The sequence below is a fragment of the Anas platyrhynchos genome, chromosome 22, assembly GCF_047663525.1.
Source record: "Anas platyrhynchos isolate ZD024472 breed Pekin duck chromosome 22, IASCAAS_PekinDuck_T2T, whole genome shotgun sequence".
Lineage (NCBI taxonomy): Eukaryota > Metazoa > Chordata > Aves > Anseriformes > Anatidae > Anas > Anas platyrhynchos.
Genome location: NC_092608.1, coordinates 362873 through 384110, shown reverse-complemented (window position 1 = coordinate 384110; position 21238 = coordinate 362873). Strand labels below are relative to the sequence as shown.

The 21238-nt window shown below is 39.9% G+C and overlaps 1 protein-coding gene across 1 annotated transcript in view; it reads right to left on the bottom strand.

Annotated features, from left to right (window-relative positions):
- Positions 1–21238, bottom strand: part of SKI (SKI proto-oncogene) — a 133792-nt gene that overhangs the window by 112347 nt on the left and 207 nt on the right. The window contains exons 2-4 of the mRNA XM_021266591.4: positions 20816–20969; positions 17538–17640; positions 13303–13445 (exon numbers count right to left, since the gene is read on the bottom strand). The gene's annotated coding sequence lies outside the window, so the exon portion shown is untranslated. The remainder of the gene's footprint in view (positions 1–13302; positions 13446–17537; positions 17641–20815; positions 20970–21238) is intronic.

Below are 21238 nucleotides of genomic sequence, written 5' to 3'. Positions count from 1 at the left end.
TGTAACACCTTATTATCTGCAAGCAGGGCTTTCATGAAGGCTGCTGGTTTTAGCATCTCTTTTCAGGGGCTTTGGTACATACCTTACAACAGTTTAAGATCCAAAACCATCATGGGGAACGAGCCCCACGGTCTGCTTGAAAGCTATGTTATCTACTGTCTGCTGAAAAGCGATCTTCTATCTGCTGGTCTGACATATGAACCTGCGATTTATTTTAAAGGCCTGTGTCTCCTATAAATATCACGCAGCACTAGACACTCTATGGGCATAAGTGCTTGCATCATCACTTCCGTGATTCAGAACACTCTGTCCTAAAATCTGGAATTTCTACACCTCTTTCCCAAGTTCTCAAGGGTTCATCTCGTATTTGTTTTATTTATGGGCTTTCTGAATGAACCTGTGATTAAAGCATATGCACACCTCATTAGCATAATGAGATTTTCCTTACAAGCACATATTGAAAAAGAAACATTCATACAGTCATTTTACAGATGTGGCACTGAGGTACAGAGATGGTATCCAACTGGCTTAAGGCCACCCCACAGACCTTTATCAGAACCCAAATCTTTTATCACATTCAAATCGACTGCTTTCATCTAATAAGTGTTTTTTTTTTTCCTAACAAAATTCCATTTATATTCCTAGAACTATTCCTAAATGAAATTTATGCGAGAAGAGAATTCAGTGCTAAGCGGTCTGAGTTTTGTGTGTGTTTTTTTGGTTTGTTTTTTTTTGGTCCACAAGACCTCTTTCATGCTCTAGTGAGCAAGAAAGGCTGTTTGTTTTTTTCAATTAGACACCTCAGACACCTCCACTGTGGTAAACTCAGGTAACGAAAGTCCTCCGTAACACCAGCATTTGCTGAAGTGTCTGTGACTTAACATGGCCCCATTCTCTTTTACAAGAAAAGTTGTTTACATTTTAGGTTCCAGGCATTTTAGGCTTAAATTGTCAGGCTAGTTCTTATGTAAAGCATTTTCATTTCATATTTTTTCCTTTTTCAATTAGCTATCTCAGAGAAGAGGAGTGCAGTGGCTAGCAACAAGAGATGTTCAGGCTGCAGCTCTCAGTATCCCAGCAGAAGGACGTTTCAGCAACCTGCCCCTTTGTAGCTACACCCAGCAGAAAGGCAATTGCAATGTCTGAGGCTGACTTGCGAGGGTACTGCCCAAAAGGGCTGGCACAGCAGCCTTTCAGTGAATTTCACTTCTGTCTTCAACAGAAAATAACAGAAAAAAAAAAAATAGCAGAAAATAACACACAGCACCTCTGGACCTTATTTATCCCACAGCAATCAGTGCCAAATTTCAAGTGGCATCCCAACAAGGATCACGTTCAGTCCGTCCCTACACTGATAATTTAGGGACAGTAGGTGCTGAACACTCTGCAGGCAATGCAACCTCTCATTTGCTAAACCAGGCCCAAAGCTTCTTTAACCAGGCCATCACTTACGTTAGTGAATTCAGACAGGACTGGAGAAATCATAACTCAGGCAACTTCTTCTGACAATTGTCTGAGCATTGGAAATCGACTCCTGCTCTTGGACTCTCCCATTGTCTGTGCATTACAACCCTTCCTCATTCTGTACCTTCCTTGTTCCTACTGCTGAGCCCGAGATGATGGAATTGGCCGTTTGCCCAGGTGGAGAAGAAAAAAAACCTCAGTTGCTGTAATGGAACGGCTTTCTGACTTTTCTGAATGCAGTTAAGTGAAAATCCCATGCAGACAGAACATAGCATGCTTAATGACTCACACTCCACATTTTCACCAGGGAAAAATTTAAGGCCTGCACTCAAAGTTAAAAGATGGAAATTTTTATAAAACTTCCATTGTGATATGTTACCATCTGTTCTGAAATCAACAACAACAACCAAAAAATCCAAGTCAATTGCTTGATTTTCTCCTTTCTTGTTTTTGTTGTAAGAGCTTTCTGGTTTATAGATAAGATATGAATCTCAGTGGGAGGGACACAAGCATATACAATTCAGCATAAAAAAAAAAAAAAAAGAGACCTCAACCTTTTTGTTTGCTGGCTTTGGACACATTTAAATCCTGCAGAGTAAACTGTTCTATATGTTATGGCCATTTTCTCAAACAACCACCAGTAGTGTTTTGTATCAGTCAGGGAGTGGATTTTATATCTGTACGCCTAAGTGTGCATGCATGCACTCAGCCCAGAAACTCTGAACTGCCTCCAAGGTCTTCTGATGAGATGGTTTTACTGAAGAAGTGTTCTCTCTCTCTTGGGAATCAAGCCACTGAGAATTTGGATGAAATGCATATAACAACACAAAGTTGCGAGCTTGCTTGGAGAAAAAAGAAGAGTCCGCAACTTTCACCCCTTTCTTTCCTCCTTCATTCCTTCTAATGGTTTGTAAAAACACATAACTTCTTCTGCCTGTTTTTAAGCAAGAACATATATTTCTTTCTTTTCAGAGAGTTCATTTCTTGGAACTCATACCATTTTCATTTAGCTATTTTTACCCACCCTGCTCCTTCCTGTATCCATGGAGTTTCATCAAAACATTGAATTCCAGTCTCTAATGACATAACCTTCCCCTTTCCTTCCTGTTCTCATGTCACCTCTCATTTTCTCACTAGCTCCATAGACTTCTCTGATTTTTTAGACTTTTTCTGCTCTACGTTTCTTATTTTTGTTATGTCCTTTGCAACAGCACTGCCCTCTTCTCTACAGAATACTAACTTGGGTATACTTGGAGGCTGTTCAGATTTTTTGGGGAATACTAACAAGCCATGAACTTCTGTATAAACAAGAAAACAAACAAAAAAATCAAACAACAAAAATTTTGCCAACTGCCTTAGCTAAGGAGAACAGTTTCTCTTCCCTACTCTAGGGTAAAAATCTGACTTCAAAGGCCAGTTCTGTCTTACATCAGCATCAAACTGGAATGGTTCAACTGTAATCACTATTGGAGAGCCTCATCTGCCACATTTTGGGATAAATCCGCTCTCGGACAGCCATAGGAAAACAATCAGAATGGCTGTGATTCCAAGTGGAGACAAAAGGACTGTGAAATACAGCTCACAGCTCTGCTGATGTATTAGCAGTTGAACGTGACATACAGGGCACATGCTAGTGATGCAGGCCTGAAGTTACTTCATGGAGTAACACGAGCATGGTATGTCAGAGCCTGGCCCTACCAGATCTTTCCACGTGCACACTACACTTCACTACAGCTGCATATTTCTGTGAGACACAGCTCCTGTAGCATGTGATTCTTAAGGGTAAAGGTAGGAGCAGCAATCTGGCATAAATATTCCTCGTCTCAGAAAAAACCTGAACTGCAAATGGAATTCATTTGCTGATTTGCAGGAACAATGAAGTCAAGCAACAAAACTTAGCAAACCATATTAAAAAGTATCCTCGCAAGTGTTTTTGCAGGAGACAGAGGTGTTTATGAACCAAAAAAAGAGGTGTAGAAGTTACAATTGCTCCAGGGCAAATTTTAACTGTTTTCCCTTCCTTATTAGATTTCTCATTCATAAAAAAAATTGTTAGCTGACTTAGCAGTCACCGTACCACATGGGATTTTAGGTGCTCCTAACCATCTGTACATAGTTTTCCATTTGTCCATTTCCATTTCAATTTTTTTCCAATTAATTTGTCTAATTTTATCTCTGTCTAAATAATTAATTATCTGGAACGTTGAGACAAATCTTTACCTCGGCACCACTATGGAGAGCCTATTTGCTTAGAAGCAGGGAATACAAGCTCCAGGCTCTCACAAAGTCCATTGCCACTCTTAGCTGGCAGTACTAATGGAAATCCTTGCTTGATCCTGACACTTTTTCCTAGGCTCGATCCTGAAGGTTTAATCCTTCCAAAAGGTGTCAGCAAAGTTTCCAGGCAGATTTGCTCTCTGAACACAACATATGCACATTCAAAGCAATAGCACTATGTTAATCAATATGAGCTCTACACTGACAATCTGCCAAGAATCTAAAGCCCATATATAAAGACTGTCCCCTGTAAGGCATCAAGTGCCCCAAATTTCCATAAATTCAATAGCTGTAGGATTAGAACGTGAACTTGTACAGAGTTGCACCTACCCATAACTTCAATATAGGAATGCAGTACTGGAAGGCTACATGACTAGGTCAGCAATTTCTCCATCCTACAGTCTTATCTCTTGGTGTCCAGCTAAGTCCTTTATCAATAGAAAACAGTTGTGAAGCTTCACACAGAAGTTATGATTCTGCAAGATTTAGAATATTATTTGCACGATAAACTGAGAAATTAGGTTTGAAGTCTCCTCTGTATTTAAGCTGAAAATGGAAAGCTCAGTAAGGTACAGAAATGGTAAGTTTGGTCTCCTTACACAACATTAACAGTCCAGCTGAATCAATGCAGACTACTTCGCGCTGGCCTACAGAAGCTCTGTGGGTTCATCCCACAAAAAGCATGCAAAATGGAGGAATATGATATGGATTTATACCACCTTTCATTTTCAGTTCATATCCGAAAAAGCTTGATGACCAACAATGTCATTAATAATGTTTTATTTGAAACGTTCTGTCTAATCTACATGCATGCTCAGGAGTCACCTGCAATTTCCCCATATGAAATCTTTGTCATGCCTCCCTTCCCTACGTACTGTGCTAAGATCATTGACACTTCTGTTAGTTGAAAACAAAAATAAGTGGCATGGCTGACTGAAGAAACCTGAGAATCAAACACCTAATTCTTCCTAAGGTTTGCAAGGCCATTTGCAGCAAGTCAATTCTCCCTTTCTCCTTCCCTAAAGTGGAAATGCACAGTAGGACTTCTTTTGTTGGAGCTGTACATGGGGCCACATAAAGAGCTGTGTACTACAGGAGGAAACAGTCTACTGGATTATGTTTAGCACCAGAATCAGAAGGGCAGCTTTGTGGTGACCTACTGCGTGACCTACCTTAAGCACGTTTTTGCTCCATGTCTTTATTCCTTCTCATACCCACCACCAAAAGGAGCTGCCCATTTAAATTGCCTCTGTAAAGAGGATCTCTCCTTACTTGGCAGCAAAAGCAATGAGGTCCCTAGCAGGTCTGGCTCGAAAAAATTCAACAGAACTCTGCTGTGCTGGAGCAGACAATTTCCACTGAAATTTACTTTACTTAATTTAGAAAGGAGTATAAATGCAGAGTGCCACCATTGTCAAAATAGTTTTAAAATATATTTTCAAAGTGAAACAAGACCATCTAATTCAAAATGGCCTAGTTTTAATCATGTCCTATTGTACACAATACAAAAGTCAAAGAACTACAAAAGTTTTGAACAATTTTTTTAGTAGCTTTCTTTCACTCCAAGTTGGAATAAACTTGTGTTTCAAAATCCTTAAGCCAATTCAGCCTGTGAGCTACAGTTCTGACTAGTACCACCAGACAAATGTAAAATTATGTGTGGGAACAGAGTGCTTAGCAGGACTGGGTTCTTCAATAATTCTTTGTTTCGTATGAAGCCCACAAAGGGACTCTGCTTCAGCACACACATTCCTATGTTGAAATGCTACTTCACCTAGCTGAGCACACAGCTATGTAAGCAAAATGTGCCTTTGCATGTGTTTTTTCCTCTTCCAGCCTGACAGACATACTACATATGAGACATGCTCAAAATAGATGAAATTCATTTCCTACACTGAACAGATACAAATCTACTGACGTCTATTCAAGCTGCATCTGATTACACAAGAAGCCAGTTTTGTCCACGGTAGCCTAAGAAATGCAAGTTCAAATAGGTAGAGCCTATCCTCTGTTTGTCTTACAGTTTAAGCCTGCCATCACAGAATGGTTTGGGTTGGAAGGGACATTAAAGATCATCTAACTCCAACCCCTAATCACTCCTTGAAATCAACCCACCGGCTTTGCTGTAACAAAGGAGGCCCAGTGAGCGCCTGCTGCCTACTCTTCCTAGTCCAGCAAATTCTTTCAGCTAACCTGATAATCTGTCAGGTTGGCTCAACAACTTCGTGCAGATGCTTTGCCATTTTTGCCCATTGCTTTTCCTTACATCATTTATTAACAGGGCCCCTGAAATTCCTCTGGAGGTATGTCAGGCCACATGTCCTTTTCTCATTTCATTTCAGTTCTTGGAGAAGCAGGCAAGTAAAATTGCTTCTAAAAAAGATTCAGCTACTATTCCTGACTGTGTTTGCACAGCCATCTATCAATAACTGAGTAACTAGGTCTGCCTGCCTTGATCTCAGCGACAGGCTGAGATTGTTTGCCCTGGCCTCAGTCACCTGATTGAACAACTGTCCTGATCCTTGCTAATGGATTCCATTGCTACATAGTTTAAGCAAACAGGAACACCACCAGTTTTTGCAATTTCAGAATGCTACTTGAAAGTACTTCAGGTGCACTACACACACTTCCCCATACCTCCATGTTGCCCTCGTTTTCCAGTGCTATATATTGCAGAGTTGGCTTCCACGTGACGTGCCCATGAAGCTGTCTAAACAAATACACGGGCAGAAAATCTGAAGCAGAGCGTTTCCACCTGTTGAATCTCTGCAAAACTGACACTGGTAATGACCATCACCTCCTAACGTGTGGAAGACAGTGCCAAGCAAACACTACAAGTGGAAATTAGAACACAACTCGGAAAGGCTCAGTGACAACTGCAGAGAAAATGTTAAAGGCCAGTTAGGATCACTATTAGCATGCTAGGAGGAGGGGACAGGGAGGGAACTAAGACCAAATAAGCTGTGGTTTACTAGCAAGGGAGGTCATTTCTGAAAAAAGAACAGGATCCCAGTGGGAAAAACAATACGGGAGATAAATCAGTAATAGGGCCAATCATTCACAGGGCCTGCAAATATTTCTTAGAAGAATGTAGTAGAAGGAGAGCTAAGGGGCAAAATTGCACTGGCATACTCGGAGTGCACGGTCTCTAGAAACGTAACAGTGGCTCAGGGCTGGTGGTGGTCAACTGATTCCAAGGGATTGCTGAACAGAATGCAAGGCAAACAATGGCACGCAGTTCACACGAAGTTATGCTTTGTGTTTATGTTCTCAGCAGCCGAGCACAGGAGGTTGTGGAGCTGATGCTCTCTAGCAAGTTGATGGTTGCCTGCGCTACCTTGTGAAAAGCCCCCCAGATAACTGCACAGAGATCTGTGTTACTAAGCCTAAGATTGTCCTGTGGGATTGTTTCATAGCCTGTGGCCACAATACACGTCCACATCTTCAAGTTACCCACCTCTACAACAGAAAGGATGCATGCAAAATGCCTTGCAGGAAAGGGCTTTGCTTACAACAGCTCTTGAACTGTTTGGGAAAGCGTTAGTTGGCCCAGCTAAAAATGTGCAAGAGCTCTTTCAACAATATATAAATGTACAGTGAAGTTCCAGAGCCCAGAAACCTTTCCTTAATCTGTTAATTTGCCAACATACCTGCAGCCTGTGATTAGGAGTTGAACTCGATGACCCTTATGGGTCCCTTCCAACTCGGGATGTTCTATGATTCTGATTTCTTTCTGTACTGCTTGACGAAGTTTTAAGTTTGGAAGCCATTATGCATACTGACAGTTTCCTGTTGACACAAGTAGTCAGAAGAGGGGAAACATCTGTAGATGTTGCTGTAGCTTAAGGGCTATCACTACGCAGCCTGGACAGGCAGAACTGTTCCTCTAAGGGAAACCTTTGGTGCCAACCTGCTTGACGTGGCTTGGCTCGAAGCAGAGGACTGGGTCTTAAACCGTCACAGCATTCTACAAAACCTTTAAAGAAGTACTGGAAACAGGAAAAGTACCAATGTACTGAGAGAACAATGAAGTGGGTTCTGAGCATGGAAGACAAGCTAGTGTATTTCCACTTCCGATCACTGAGGTTATTTACCAGCTCAGCAAGGAAGCTCCTGGTAGAATACAATCTATAACCTCCATCTAAGAACTTCAGCAAATCCTCCAACAGGGTTTCACAGCACCTATAAAAGTTAAACCGTCCTGACAAACTGAGGCAAAAGAAAGAAACTAAGTAGTTGTACCAAAAGTATAGAAGGTCTGGATGGAAGCACAGATTTTCTGTGCTTTTAACCTGTCGTGAGCACACTGCCTCATCAAGCCCACACATGAGATGGAAACCCATCAAGGATCATTGTGCAAGAAGGAAGACATGAGAATGGCAAGAAACATTCACCTGGCAACTCGCTTAAGCCACAACTCAGAACAGGAAGTTTCAGTCAAATTTTCAATTCCCACACCAGGTTAAATCAATCTAAATCAAATACACTTAAAAGAAAAAAAGCCTTGAATGGAAAAAACAGTCTCTTTATGCCACCCACTACCAGCAAGTTTATTGTTCTTGCTCGAAAACTATTTCCCATTTAAAAGTTACGTGAATTTAGAAATCCAAGCAGTGGACTGTTTTCTCTTTTTGAATTTCAACACAGGAAAACAGAGTATTTTATACAGTTAACTAAGCTAAGAAAGGATTGAGATACCCAGTACTGGATTAAAATCAATTCATGGTGGTAGCATAATGCTCAAGAATCCCACACTTTTAAGCATTTTTAACATTTTCAAATGTCTTACATCAGGCTTTATATTCCTTTTTCTTTCTCTCTCAGAAATTCAGTTCTCTCTTCCACAATAACTTTGGGACCAGGCCTATGTGTCTTGACATCAAAGGATTTTGCAGGTTTTTTCAGCACAGAAATGGATGGAGCATACCACATATAGCATCCACTGTCCTGTTTCTGACGTTGGCCATGACTAGCTGCTTCATACAAAGAAGACACTTCTGGAGGTACCAATCCAACCTGCAAGTCCCTCCATCACCAGCAAGAGTTAAAAAGGTTCCCTTGTTGCCTCCCAGATGTTGCTGCATTTTATTTTAAAGTGTTACTATAACCAAGTTGGGTGTTCTTGCTAGCCATACAAACATCCCAGCCTTTTCTGAATCCTTCCACACTCTCAACTGTATACTCAGCAGTACAGAGTTTTATACTTACATAAAAATAAAACTTTTAGATAGTGCACAAATATAGATTTATCTGAAAAAAAATAGTTCAATACATATGTATTTGTGCTTTATATATTATCTATATAAAAAATGGTGGTTCATGTTATAAGCTCAAGTCTGTGATTCCACACAGAAAAGGAGCTGGTGTGGGATGGGTCCATTTCTCCATTCTCCTTTTCTGTGCACTTATTACCAATGAAGGATATCAGACATGACAGCCCTAGAGGTGGAAGCCCTTTGTCTACACAGCTGGTCCAGTTCTGTCAGCAAGAAGGCAGGACTTCACTTCAGCACTGTTTCAATCCACAATGCCTCAAGAAACTACTAAGAACCACCAGTAAAAATCAAGGGAATAAGAAATTAAGACTGACCAGTCAAAGTCCTTTATGAAAACACTTTCTGAGAGCTACCAAGGAAAACAATTAGGACCAATTGCATTCATTATTTAGGTGGAACACATCTGAGATTGTGGAACTGCTTATTTATGGGTTGCTTAAAAATAACCCTACAGAAAGCAACCATTAAATTGCCACTAATACACACTAGATTCAGAACAGCAATTAAAGTTTCTTATTTCATTTGCAAGGCACTGAGCACACCAGTCCTCACCAAAAGCAAGCTTACAAAAGCTCGGACAAGAAAAGAATTACTAACATATATATTAAAATGTCAACAAAGTATGTTGTGCACACTGCTCCCTAGAGTGATTTGATTTTATTTTTTCCACTAGCATCAATTCCACAAGTGTGTACGAGTCAGAAAAAGAAGTCAAATGGAAGTAGTTGTGAAACTGCTCCATCTACTTTTATCATCCACATGGAAAAATGCCCAAAAAGAATAGTAGGCAAACACTGTAAATATTAAGTCCTCAACTTGTCTGTTTTTCATAGTTTTTAAGGATGGAGTACCTTCTGAATGTGCACATTCTATGGAAGTACTGTCTCTTTTAAAGTTGGAATGTGTTGTGTTGTTTGTTTGTTTGTTTGTTTGTTTAAACCACAAGAAAAAGTACAGTTTCCCAGGTTTTTACTGGAAAAGTTTTCTTGGGAAAATATTCATTTCCAAAGCATTGTTTTTACACTTTCGGTTCACTGGTCATATGACTCTTAAAATGCTTTAATAGTGTTTTTACTCCATGAATGTTTCCAATAATTTAATCCATTCTATTTCCTACAGTATCTCCTTTTAAGGACAAGTATATCAATAATGCTTCTGACATTCTGTAATCCAAATAATTTCTTTTTTAGATTTTCTTCTCAGTTGGGACATTCAACACAAGACTAATTGTTTATTCCTTCATCTCAGAGTTTTCTGAAAATGTTGCTGCACAATAAAACCCAATCAATAACCCAGTAGAGACACGGAGAATTTTGCACAACATTTTAAGTTCCTGCAACTTTCTTTTCTAATGAGGTTAGTAATCATCTGCTACATTTTCCAAGACAAAAACCTTATACATATGTTTTGTGCACAACACCTGCCCTACAGAGATTTTTTTTGTATTTGTTTTACTAAAATGGGAGTTCTGTGTTCTGTGACAGGCTGTAAAAGCGTACCCATAATCAAATGTTATTACGTATGGCTCTCAATAAAGACCCTAAAAGTATCTATTTATAACAGTAAACTATTGAAAAACCTTAGCATTTTTAATAAGGTTGCAGAAATCTTTATCAAAAACTGCATGTGGTCTTCAATGCAGAGTAGATATATTGTTCAGCTCAATTGTTCCAAAACTTCTGTGCTTTTTTGATACAATCAGCCCTCTGTATTTTTCAACTACTATTGGAATTCAGGAGCTAATACACTTTATGGTTTTGCAGACTGCTTTGGGAACTACTAGTTCATCACTTCAAAATTTAATTCCTCCTATCTACACAAAGACAAAAATCAGGCCTCCTTTGCTGTCTTTTCTGATGTTCCATTTATAGTATAAGCTACCAAAATAGCTTTAACATGTCTGTTGTACTTGGTCCTTATTTAGAACGTTCTGACTGTAAATTGTTGTCAATTGTTAAATTTAATAAGAGTGATATCTAGTCATGTCAAATAAGATCTGGTCTTTTTTGTGCAAGGTACAAGAGTGCCATTAAGCAGTCTTTCTGCTGATGAGTTCGCAAAGTGTGGGAGTGATGTAGAGATGCAGTGACTCATGTGATATCAGTCAAAAGGCCAGCTTCAGAACCAGCGATAAAAGCAAGTTTCTCGAAGCCAAGACCAGGCTCATTGTACTTTTCTGCTTCCACATCACATTGAAACACAACTGTAGTCTAACTAGAAACATCTGGCCTTAAAGCAGCATTTGCAATTATTGATACTTAAACTAAAGATACATTCTAAGACGGTCAAAGAAAATTTTGGTAGGCCTATCACCTATTGTCCTCACAAAGGTCCTTTGCTTAATACCGAGCGAGGGAAGTGGTGAAGCTGCTTCTTAGCTGTTTATAAAGGAAACCAGAAGATACTTTGATAAGATGCTATCTTCTTTCCTTCCTCTCACTGTATTCACTGTTCAACAGGGGAATTTTAGCTTTTGTTCCCTGTCCTATGCAGTAGTCAAAGGCTCTAAAGGGGGGACCTCTCTAGCCCACAAGATGAGACCAACACTCATTAATTCTCTTGTTCTTTGTAAGATCAGAGATACTTTAGTGACATATCCAATATCTATCTGATGAAAATTGTTACCAGAATGTTTCAATATCAATCTCCCTCTCTTTCTCTGTAAATAAGTTACAGAAAGAAGCCAACTGACAGCACTTGACAACATGGAGCACTGTGCCAGAACACAAACCAATAAAGTTTCCTTTTGAATGTGACAAAACGCTTATTTTAAGCATACTGAGACAATAAAGTGCTGATTAATAAGTAGCATGTTCTTGTATGACACTTATGAGTGTGTAGTGTTCTGCTAAACATAGAAGATGCTGAAGGTATGCAATCGCAAGTACAAAACCAGCTCCACACAGCTGTACTAAAAGTTAGCTCTGAACACACATTAATTCCAGTAACAGTGTATCTTCAGCTATGTGCAGGATTGACCCACTGTCACTGACATATTCTTAAGAACTTATTAAGAATAAATACATGTGTAAGGTTTCTCAGACATACCTACATGGTCTACGGTCATGTCTTTGACTGCTGCCTTATCCAGGTACAAATGAGTGTATTGATTATTCAGGGACTGCTGCTGAGCGATTACTTCAGATTTAGCTAGAAATTATGAGGCTCTATTAGCATCATATCACACGTAATTGCACGTTAATACAATGTTCTGTAGAAATTAACATGGAGAGAGCTGAAAATAATATTCACCCACAGAGTCTAAAAATAAGCAGCAAAACTTCCCCTCCTCGCTTCTTTCTGATGCTTGTTTCCCCTCAGGTGATAGCAAAATTCTCCTTCCCAGCTCTCCTGAAATGCATCATGTGCTCTGGGTCACAGACAGTTCTGAGAAACCTTGTTTATGCAGGCTTACACTTTTGGGATGTACTGTGTGATACAAATTAAGGGTCTTTTTATTAGACCAGAATAACCAACAGAACACACCGCTGTAACATGACCTCCAAGAAACACATTTAAGTACACATAAATAAGAAGTATAGGCACAAGAGTGGTATGCACTAATTACAGTAAATGTGGTGTTTTCAGCTGCACTACCATGAAGAAATATACTACTTTAGAGTATTTTTGGTGTGACAGAGTCTGTTTAGTTCAGACCTACACCTCAGCCCATTTCAGACTTCTAAAAAAAAAACAAACAATTAACGTACCAGAAGCTTATTGAATATTGATTGTTTCAGACAACCCAATGTAATGATTTGTTTTATACAAACATAGTAATTTTGAGAGCAAAGGATTATTAAAATCAGCAAAAAGGATACTAATTTTGGAGGAGCAGAAACTATTTGCAGTCCCTACTGAGTGGACAAGCTTTCCCACAGGATGACAAATGGAGAAGAGTCCAGATGAAAGTATGTGATGATGAGTAGTAAAAATCCTACAGAGTTTGGGGGTAATTTGATACCTTTGTAGTATTGATATGTCCTCAGGCATATACTTTATGAACTACATTCTTCAAAAACACCTTATGAGGCAAATATAATGAGCTTCCATCACACAAAAATAAAAAGTAGGGTCATAGGTGTAAGCACAGATGGAGCTGGTTCTAGAAGGGGGATGAAAAAGCTGAAGATCTGGGATCATGCTCCAGACTCGCTACTTCTGTGGTATTTAATTTAGAGCTTTTGCTGGAGGGACGGGAGAAGAATCAATTTTTCATTACACATTATGCATATATGCATGCAGTCCCTGACATAAAGCTTTCCCAATCTGGTCTAAGACCTACCTCAGTGCACGCAGTAAAACTCCTCATGCCTACAGGACTGAAGCAGAACTCCATGGTGATGATTTTCTGCATGGAGGGCACACCGCACCCCATAGGAAGAATGTCACGCTGCCAGATGCATGCTCCATTACATTCTTCTAGTCCTGAAGGAAAAACACTTTACGTTCAGCATATATAATATTCCTGTTAATGTGAGACAGGAGACTGGCAATATGCCACTAACACAGCCAAGAGATGGAAAAAACAGTGAGCTAGTAGAGCCTCCCAATCTGAAGCAGACAGACCTATTGTAAGTTGTCTCCATCCTAGGGGCTGGATGGTCCAGGCTGATTTATGAGCACAATATTTACAACTAACACACATGAAATACATTATGGGTAGAAATAAATCTCCTAACATGCAGAGAGAACAGTTAAGATAAAAGAATGCATATGGTAAACTAGGTGAATGTTTGTCATTAGAAGTGTGGTACTAAAGCCAGAGCACGTCTTTGGGGCAAAGGATACTGTACGTTTGCACTAATGTTTATCAATACTTGGGAAGACATGAGATGTTAGGCAGACTTCTCCTTTTTATTTTTTTTTTCCTGGTGAATTCAAAGCTGATGAAAGGCACTGTGTTGAAAGCCTCTAGGAGTTAAATGCTGCATTAAAGGAAGGTTAGCCTTCTGCCTAATCAAAACCCAGAGAAAAACAGGCCAGAGTTCAGGTCTCAGGTCTTGTGTTACCTCAGGCAATATCCTTAATTTCTGTGCACCTGTTTTCCACCTCATAAACAGGTATAAGCACGAAAGAGGATAAGAATGGACTACTTTGAGACCAAAAGGGATGCCCGTAACTAAGTACTCTGGCTTACTGCATCACACTTGAGGCAGTAGAAATTCCTGGACTTAATTTCTAAATTAAATCATTATTGATGGGTAAGCTCGTCAGAAAAATGACCATCCCTTACTATATAATGCAACTAGAAAATGGGGATGTCAATCCTAGTTTCGTTATAACTATAAAAAAAAAAAAAAAAAAAGTCCGCAAAGAACTGATGACAATTTCCTGCTGAACTCTGCTGTCTTTTGAACCTTGTACAGCAGACTTCTTCAAGCAGGCTCCCTAAATCTTTCTTGGTTTTAGGAGGAATGTGAAACAGTTCTGTCACTTGAAGTCACCTATGTTTGGCATTTCTGCCTAAAAAGCTCCATTTATGATAGATCTTACATCATCATGTCCAGCCAATCCAATTGGGCCCAAAGAGTTGCCTGTAACGCCCTGGATTCAGCTCTTCCTTTAACACTATGGCTTAACAGAGCCAAATTTTTTGCACCTCTTCATGATGTTGATTCTTGCCCAGTAGAGTTTCAGAGAAGCTAACCAGCTCGCTTTATGCATGTTAGAGAACAGCCACGGAGAGCTGTGAAGCTGCTACTCTTCCTCACAATCAACCTTCAATGTTACCATCTGATACAATAGCTAATTACAATACAGCAGGACTTATTAATGAAGAACAGGATAATAATGGAAGCACTTGTACAAAACAGTAGTTATTCTGCTAACTAAACACACCTCCTGTCCTAAAGCAGCATCATGACCTGTTGTTGCACCTACTCCACATCCTCTTGCACAGAACTTTCCACTGATTAAAAAGAAGCTGTCAAATTTACACCAGATCAGCACAGATTAATTGAAGGAATGGCAAAGCAGACTTGGGGAACAGAAGATGTCAGCTGGGGAAAATTCTCCAAAAGCAGCCTAACTCTAAGCTTACTCATGAAGGGAACAGTAGCATGAAGCTCCGGTTTGACAGCAACATTGCTTGGATGTGACAGGAATGCATCATCTTCTGCTGTTTTCTTTTTTCTTTTTTTACTGGAAGTAGTCTAAATGGTTTTGATTTACAGATGCTAGGAGCTGCAATGTGACAGCAAAGGCAAAAACCTACTTTAACATCTTTAACTAGGTGTCACAGTCCTGTTACTACAAGATATAATCCAAGCAGAATGACCTTTCACATTGACAATGGCACAAGATAGTTTCAGTTCACTGGGCATAAAACAATGTAAATAACCCAAGCTCAGGTCAGCCTGAGTCTGATACAATTAAATAAGTGACATCTGGAAAAGGGAAACTATAGCTCTACTGTATTGTCCTGTCAGGTCTTCTAAATGAGTCCCAGTTTGTATTTCTTTTATCGAGTCAAGCTCTAATGAAGGAGATGAGAACAAGTATGAAAAAGGACAGAATTTAGGAAGAGGAGGATGTGTCCCCACATCCTATGTATTTCCAAGAGCTTTCTGTAATGCAGCATAACTACCACAACTCCAGATTGCAATCAAAGTACACTCTGCTCAGTGAGAATATTCATGGATTGCATTCTTGGTTTGGATTATACCTGCAGATTTAATAGATTCGCTTTCTAAAACACTACCTAGTACTTCAGAAAAAAATCACAGAACTAACTAAACCTATTATCCACATTTGTTTAAGCAAGAAATATTCTTCCGTTCAATTACACATTCTCTTTAAAGCTTATTTTATACACCATCCCAGTTATGGATACCAGCACACCACATTAACTAGCACTGGCATTTTTGCCCCACTGTTTTGTGGTTTCATGCCTGTAAAAGAAGACATGTGATCTTCTGTAATTACTACTGCTATTACTTATGGATTTTCTTTTTTGTGTGTGGAGCCCTGAAGTACATTGATTTCAGATGAAGGAATGATGCAGAGCAAACAGGAAGAATCCAAAGTGCTATAGGCTACAATACTGCGAGACACACTTAAAAAAGAAAGATAGAAATGAGAAAACCTCAAGCCATTTTTGATCCTAAATTCAGAGCCGAAGTCCTTTAAAGTGTGGGGTGATTATACAACTCCCTCAACAGAATTCGAGGCTGGGCCACAGAATCCAGGGCTTCATGCCATCAAACCTAATCTTTGTTTGAGATCTGAAACATTCTCTCCAACAGTTTTCAGTCACATTGCAAAATTGTAGAGGAAGATGAAAGGCAGATTCTCCCCGCCTCTCTTACACTAACCCCAGGGCCTAAAACATCAGGACTTGATTTAACCAGACACACACTGGGCCAGAAAAATGATGAGTGATACCAGGACATGACTGAGACACAGAAGACTTCATCTGATTCACAGTTTTCCAATACAGTCATTGGATCTTCTCAGAACCTTGGGCAGATTGTGCCCAAATTAGCCAGCCAAAAAGCATCCCCTCGCTGGCCAAAACAACAGCAAAGTCAGCAGTCTCCGTCAGTCAAAAATATTTCTTCACAGGGGAGAAGCATGCTCGTTACTAAATAAACAGCAACTTCACAGCTTCAAAAGGGCAACAAACATCTCAAGAAGCTCGGCCCTCATGGGCCTTCTCCCTCACCAAGCCAATATTGACAAAAAGGCCTCTGGGCTGCCAGCTCAGCAGCCAAACGCTCCCCAGAGTTTCTCCTCCACCAAATTTACTGTCCCACCGTGTACTGCATAAAAGCTGGGCCAGGTGAAGTCTGCTGGTTCCCAAACTGGCTTCTTAAACTTCTGTTGAACCAAGAGTAGGACAAATCTCCACAGGAAAATTAAGCAGGGAGATTATAACCCTTACAGCCTGACATCTGCCAACCATTCTCCATGAAGGAGGCATGTGTTCCAATGTCTGGAAATCACTACCTAATTAATTCTTTATCCAAGGTAGCACAGCACAGATTACAGCTGCTAGCTCCCTTGGTTTCTGGCTGCATAGGAAAAATAAGAGTTTTATTTCTGAGAAACAAGGAAGAAGATATAATAGTTTGTTCTAGTGACACCGTTCCTTTCCTTCTTCGTTCCTTCATGTCAGTACGGCTCCTCAATAATTGGGTCTGATCTAAGGAAGAACTGAGTGTTTGAGCTATAGTCCAAAACATTTCTTCCCTGATCTCCCTCTGCTTCAATTCCCCAAACAAAAAATGAGGTCACTGAGTGACTTTTCCATATAAGCTGTGCAACCTGCCTTGTTCATAAACTCTTTGCATTCTACATGGTGTCTACATGTAAACTGTATTGCACTGAGGCAACAATCTCAGCCTGAGACACCCAATTTAATCTTAACACAAATTAAAGTGGTCATGTCACAGAATTATCTATTTGTTACAACTGCAGTAGTGTAACAAGAGTGCCATTGTTACTTTGGGGGGTAATTGTGCAAGCTTCTTGTCAATTTGGTTCAGGCTGTCTAAACCGAAGCCAAACAACTCTTACCATCTTTAGCTGTGGACGGTAATGATGACTGCACACACCATTTTCTGTATGTTTACTTTAGGCCATCAGTCAAGAGCAAAGCAGCCTTCCTTCAGCACACTTCCTGCAAAGAGGACACAGGAAGAAAAATGAACAAAGAAAAACAAAAGGAAAAAAAAAAAACAACATCATTTGCAACATCTTTTCGTGCAATAGTAACAGGCTTTTGGTGCCATCATCAGCCATGGCATTTCATTCACACAGAACACTTGTGGGCACATCACATATGCTTTTCCACTCAACGTATTTTTAAATGTTTCCCAGGCAACTGTTTCAATACAATATGCCTCCTTGGCAACCCGGTACCCACAAATGCCATGCCACTCTCCCTCTTTTTAGGTCTTCTCATCTTGGCATATAAAAATCCAGTGGCTCGATTTTCAATATGCAGCTACCCAGGTACTGATCTGTCCTTACACGTGAAAAGGGAAGGCTGAATGGAAAAGATGAGCTGTGCTCTCGACTCTGGACATTATCATACGCAAGCCCTGGTAAGCTACCAGAGGAAGCGGGTTTCAAAGCTTCTAACTGAAAAGACTATGTCACCTACCACTAAAATTAGGGAGAGCTTACAAAACCATCTCCATTCATCTGACTTTCTCCGGAACACCACCGAGCCTTCTCAAAGCGAAACTGCGTGTCATCTTTGGTCTCCTGACCATGCCAGAGGAAGTATTACACAGCATTCGTAATTCTGTGGCTTGAATTGTAATATGACAATGAAAATAATCACATTTTCCCATTTCACTACAGCTAGAGAAATATGACTGAGTTACTCTTTCCAGTGCTACATTTGCTGCTGCTCAGCTGTATAGGATATAACCCTGTGAAGTCCTTTGGCTGCAGAAGCTTTCACCAATGCTCTACATACATACTTCTGTCTCCCTTATAATATCTTTAGGGACATTTTCATTTACAGCATTTGGCAGAATGGACATACTGATTCTTGAGTAAAGCCACAGAATATTTGACAAGAACAAAAAACTGCCAACATACACTCCTAAACCAAGCATGGGTTAGACACAGGAATCAGAACACAACAATGTTCAGTTTTCTAGCAAAGCACAATTTATCCTTAACATTCTCCTCTGATTCTGGAGCTATCACTACAGAACCAAAAATATTTTAGAAGGACCAAAACTATCTGATACCATCAGTCACTATAAAAAAGACTTTTAATAAAACTGCATATGCTTTAGCCTCAAAGTATTTATATACATATATATATATATTTATATACAGTTCACACATGCAATTACATCAGGCTCTGAGAGAAACCCAGCAGAAACTATGGCATCTCTTCTTCATTGATTACTCCATAACAACAGCTGAAAATTACAATTTTTCCAGGCTATAAAATGCCTAACACTCCAAATTCTACACCGGCAGCAAAAATCTCATCCCTGTCTGTGAGTTGTTGTATCTGTAATAGAGACCCTGCATTACCAGGCTTTCTAATTCTTCCCAAATGCAGGAGCTCTCATTCAATGTTGCAGCTGTTGGGTAGGAAATCAGAAATAGCAGAAGGCGGATTAGTTGATAATGTACCAGTTCTTCCCCAGCAAATGCTGCCACCTGCGTTTTACACTCTCCTCTTTCCCTCAGCCCAGGAAAAGATCACTTGGTTTGTTTGGCAGGCAATTTATAGGCTTTAATGATTGTGGAATTGCAAAAGGATTAGAATTTGTTATAATAGCCTCTTCTTCCTGAGAGCAAAAGTTAAAACTGAGGCCCAATTTACAGCAAAAACCAGGGAACATGTAAGCAAAGATTAAGCATGTGCAGCTTGATGAGACTCTACAGGGAGTAGATAACTACACATGCTGGCACTCCATTTACAAGGAAATCCCTAAAGATAATCTGTAGAAGCATTCTAGCCTCCAAAAGCTCAAATCCTTTGACCATTGGCTAAAATCCAGTCATGGCTGCTGATGATAAAGCCAACTCTTTGCATTTTTATGAGAAGTTTTTTCTAAGATTGCAAAACATTATCATTATTAAATTTAGCAAGACCCAAAATCAAGTGAGAAGCAATAGGATTTCCATGTCAGCAGAGGAAACTATAGAAATGCTCTTGTCCAACATGGCAGAACCAAGAACAGGTCCTATTCTACACTTCACCTTCCTGCTACAGTAAGTACATTTTTAATTCTGGAAAGATGCAGAGTAAAAATACTTAGTACAGATAATGGGTAGACATTTCTAGAACGCTAGTTTAAAATCTACAGTAGTTACATCAACAAACAGAACAAGAATGACAACATTCACTAATGTGCTTGCCTTCAAAGGCTGCAATAGGTATGTATTAAACAGACAACAATTAAAAAATCTTACTGTACCACGGTTTTGATTAAATCCACCAAATAATAAAAAACTACAAGCTACAGTTGCTACGGATGCAGGTTTGTTTTGTTTTGGTTTTTTGCTTTTGCTTTTACAGTCATAGGCTACAATAATAATTTTCACTGTTCTTTTTATTATATTCTTTCACTTGTGGCCCTTTTTGTACAATAACTGACTTTTTTAGTCTTATCCATAATAGAGCTTTTGCAAATGTTATAATGCATGAGTCACAGTACTAACAGTAACACACTGCAACACCTTCAGCATGAAAAACAGACAACACTTTGGATGTCTCTTTTTGGAAAAGTCACATCTAACAGCACAAACCTGTTAGTACAACGCATGAGTTAGGAGCAGAGGCCATCAAACTAGCATGCACGGGGTCGTAAGATGTATAAAACACTAACACAAACAGCTCAGGAGCAAAAGAAGAAACCCTGTGGCTTGAGCAATCGTTAACACAGATACATACACCTAGAAATATGTACAAATGCCTGCACAAACTAGCTCAGTAAAAAAAAAATAAAAAAAATTTGAAGCAAGGTTTCCATATTATTTGCTGCCGCCAAGTGGCGATTATCAGTGGTGTGACATAAATTACAGCACAGCCACTAAGGCCAGCAAGTAAAAGCAAAACAAAACAAAACACTTCTTGTTTTGTCTTCTTCAATTAGCATCTGCTGTGGTGAAATCAGAGCTGAACTCTCCCTCTGGTATGGAAAAGGAACATGGCCTTATCCGGGCTTCAGAAGTTTTACCAAAAAAAAAGTGCTGTGTACCTGCTCCCCCCTACAAGGGCCTATTATCAGAGAAACTGGGATGTTTATTTCCTCAAACAATTATTCTCATAACGATTATGAAGAATTTTATCAGCGGTTACTTTCTGACCCTTTTACCTGTTGGGGAATGGAGGAAGGCGCTGACAGACTACTCCCTGCCGGCTGCATTCCGAAAGGCTCCAGCCTGCTTAGCACGTCTATCAGCTTCAAAAACTACCAGTTATGGCTCAGTTCTTACACGTGTTTTATTTCAAGTCATCCAGCGACATTCCTGCCAGAAAAGATAAGCAGCGTCACTTCTCCTGAGGGAACTAGACCAGAGACGCATTCCCAATCTACTTTACTTTTTGAATTAGCATATTTTGGCTTCAGCCACGTACCAACAGCTCTTTGGTGTCGGCACAACAATTATTTGCTGGTGAGGAGCACCGCTGAGCCCACAGCCATTTTGTGGGGCTCGTCCCAAACCCCATTTCCCTCATCCCCGCCAGGCCTGAGCACGCTGCCTTCGCGGACTGGCCTCGTCCAGCGCCCCCCATC